Source organism: Drosophila rhopaloa, unplaced genomic scaffold (genome assembly GCF_018152115.1).
Source record: "Drosophila rhopaloa isolate 14029-0021.01 unplaced genomic scaffold, ASM1815211v1 contig_3, whole genome shotgun sequence".
NCBI classification, from domain to species: domain Eukaryota; kingdom Metazoa; phylum Arthropoda; class Insecta; order Diptera; family Drosophilidae; genus Drosophila; species Drosophila rhopaloa.
Window position 1 is genome coordinate 13,219,811 of NW_025335123.1, and position 3,915 is coordinate 13,223,725.

The window sequence follows — 3,915 nt, forward strand, 5'->3', positions numbered from 1 at the left end:
TTATCGTATTTTTTTGTTTTGTGCTCCATATGAAATCTTAGGACATTCCAAACACGGTTATATAAAATTTTAAAATAGGTAACATTGTAATAGTAAACTGTAATAATTTTAATAATAATAATATATATATAGGGAGATTGGAAATTGTATCATGTAGGTTGGCATGCCCCATAAGTATGTCCTCCAGTTTTTACTTTATATCTACCCATACTTTGTTTTTAATGGAACGAAGTCTTCAGTTTTTTGTAGTGTATAAGGCTGTGTGTGAGTGTGTGTTGGATGGTTTGATTACTTGCCACATGGTTGACGATAAGTCAGTAAGTTGATGGCCTCAATTTGCGTACGACTCTAATTTGTTTGTTTTTTCGGCTCCCATTAGTTTACGTTAACCCATTGGTGGCTCACAGTTGACCACTGCAGTGTTGCTCAACGATTTCCCCAGTCGCCCAAATGAACCACTGATACGCCCCCGGTGCTTCTCTATCTGGCTATACGACCATCCTTTGTCGACATTAACCCCACTTAACTTATCGCACGTGCCTGGCCATAGACTAGAAAACTGAACAACTGAACAACTGAAAAACACAGGCTCACGCACACAGGCGCAAGCAACAGGACTCGTTTATCGGTGAGTAGTCCATGGAGTAATTCCGAGTAATTGGGTGATGGAGGATCATGGAAGAGGGCCTCTTTTCCAAAAGACTACAAATTATTAATGAGCTTTACTAAGAAGCTAAGTCCAGGTTACTAGAAAAGTATAATATGTATTTTGTATACTGCATAATAGTATAGAATTATTTATTTTCACTTTTGAAAGATAAATTTGAATCAGGATTTTATGCTGTTTAGCCACATTTTGAGAAATATTTCCCTATATCTGAAAGCATAGAAATAGGCATATTAGTTGATACTACTATGATCAGTTAGAAGTTGACAGCAACGATATTATCTAAAAATCAGCAATATATTAAATGATATAATAAAATATAAAATCCAATTTCTTAAATTTTTAAACCCTACTCACCCATTTTAAAAGTAATTTCAATCTAGTCTCTTAAGTTTAAGCAATAATATCAGCAAGGAAGTAGCTGCCAACTTCATTGATCACATATTTCTGTGACCAGTTAGAATTCAATAGTAATGAAATTAACGTCATTATATTACATGATAAGCTCATTTTAAATACAGTTGTTTAAGATGAAATATGTAGATAATGGAAAGAACATATAAATTCTAATTTGTTTGACATTTTAAAATCCTATTAGTACCTTTCATAAGCTATTTCAGTCTTGTCTAGCAAGGATGTAGCCGCCAACTCCATTGATCCTCCTGAAAAGAGCTGGAAATCGAACCCAAACTAACCTCTATGTTATGCACCTTCCAGGCAGCCCCTTGGTCGGGCCCCACTCCAAACTGGCCCATCAATTTTGGTTCTCCTACCCGCCACCGGGCGCTGGCGGCGGTTCCTCAAGTGAGTCTATCGGTTTGCGCATGCGGGGCAGCACCTTGGACCCTCCACCTCCACTATTCGTAATACTCCATGCCCCAAAAAAAAAAAAAAAAAAAAAAAAAAAATCCCACTTCGTTTGTGTTGTTCATCCCTTTGATGTCTATGTAATCTGATTGATCGATATAACCGAAAGTGATCATATAGCCCGTGTATAGTCTATAGGGAGTGCGATTATCGTTTGTTCTTTGGTTACACTTCATTTTTGTGTTATAACTAGGCCATCCTGTGAGTCCTCTCTCTGTATATCTATCTATATTTAACATATATATGTATCTTGTCTGTACGTATGTATATGTCTGTATGTGGTACGTTTGTTAAGTGACTCCTCTTAGATGTGCAAGCCACATAAAGTATCTCTCTATATTTATATACAAAGTCGATAATTTCCATTCTCTTTTGTTGTTGCCATTAATTAGGTATATATATTTTGCCACATACCATATATATATATTTATATAGCGTAACTGTAGTCAAGGCCCAGAAAACCAGAGCCAAAGAGAGAGGTAATTCGGCTTAAAGGATAAATTAGAGGATTTAATCCCTGATTTACCTTGGTTTTCTATCATTTTCCTTAGCTACTGCTTTGCGAATTCGTTGATAGTCCCTAAAAATAAATATTTCATTGGGGCTGGCCAATGAGATTTTAATATATTACAATTTAGAGAGCTTATATGTCCACTTAGTTGGCTCCCAGCAATAAACTTAAGACTTAGTTCCAATTTAAGTACAAAATAATTGAAGATTTGTTTTTTGTCCTTCTTTTCTTTGCTCTTCTTTAATTGTATTGTCTTCTATGTTCAACACACAAATAAACAAGGAATAATAAACTAAGGAATCAAGCCTAAATACGAAAAAACAAACCAAAAAGGAAAAAAATAGTATCGAATCGTAAACTGAAACCAAAAAGAAGATTGAGAGATTCTTCGTGTGCGATCGCTCCCTCTCTCTTTCTCTCAGTCACTTCTCTCTCTAACTGCCTATATGTCTATCTTTTTCCAAAAAGACACACTCAGACACACTGCACTCACCTAACGGTACTAATTCCATTCCAATCGTTCCGGTTTGCGTCGCGATCGCGTCTTAACAATTATAAAATTCGAAAAAAAAATCGTTACTAAAATATAATCAAAATCGACACAACAACAATAACAACAACATCATCACCACAAGTACAACAACATCAGAATAAAAAACACTTTGAGGTAAGGAAGAATTTCTTTCTCACTGTCTCACACACTCCGTCTCTCTCTGTCTCCCTCTCTCTCTGCCTTTGTCTCTCTCTGGTCTCGTAGTGTTGGCTAAATGGAAGTCTTACCATTGAGCCGCAAAAGAAATCCCCATTAAAAGTCCCCCTAGACCAAAAACAATTAGAAAAAACCCCTACCCCCCCTACATAACGAGTTCCGTTATCGGCCGTTCCGTTCCGTTTGTTGTTCCGTTACGTGTAGTTCGTTTCGTTCCACGTTCCTTGTTTCCCCTTAGTTGTCTTCCGTTTTTAGTTGGTTTTATGTTTTCACATTTTTCGTAGCGCTTTGATAATGATGATGATGATGATAATGACTATGATAATATACATAATGATGCCCCTGATGTGTTTGAGAGTGTACAAAAGTTCTTGTATGAATGAAACGGGGTCAAAGGTGGGGCAGGTGTACACTTGTGGCATCCACAGTGCAGCACTCGGGCCTCTTTGAAGTCATCCAAAGTGGAGAACGAGATAATTGCAGCCGGCTGACAAGACATTTGTATGCTTAAAGCTTTAGAAAAGTCCAAACAGAAAAACATGCAAAAATGCATAATAACAAGAATAAGTAGTATTTGTATGCGCTCTTAGGCACCAAAAAAATGAGTTCATGAGAGAAAACATGTATATCGTAAATATTTTGTAAGTTCATTTTACTGTTCTTCAGTAAAATATGTTGGTCTTTTTATAAAAATCTAAAACTTGGCTTTGAGATAAGATAGATATATTAAAATCAGGATCTTTAAGAAATCTAGAATGCTCACATTTTTTAGTGCGACCAGCGTTTGTTAGTAAGCATCTATGGCACTTGCTCATAGTACAAAAAATCGTTTTTTTGATTGGCTTTAATAAGAATTTTAAATAATATTAAACGTTCAAAAATGAAACATTTTGAAATCCCTTGGCAACAATTTTTTTGTTGTTCATATGATCAATCTTTATCCACCACATCACAACAGTTGTGACGCACATACTGTACTTGGTGAACTCTTGTCCTCTTGTGGTGGGTTGGCTCACGAAACGGTGAGGCCCTCAATCGGTTGAAGCCAAGGCCAAAGCTCAAAGCTCAAATATTCATGGAAACATAAACGCACGAGTAAAATATAGTATAGCAAAACGACTGTCAGCAAACAAAACGCAGAGCTGAGTGTTAGTTGTGAAG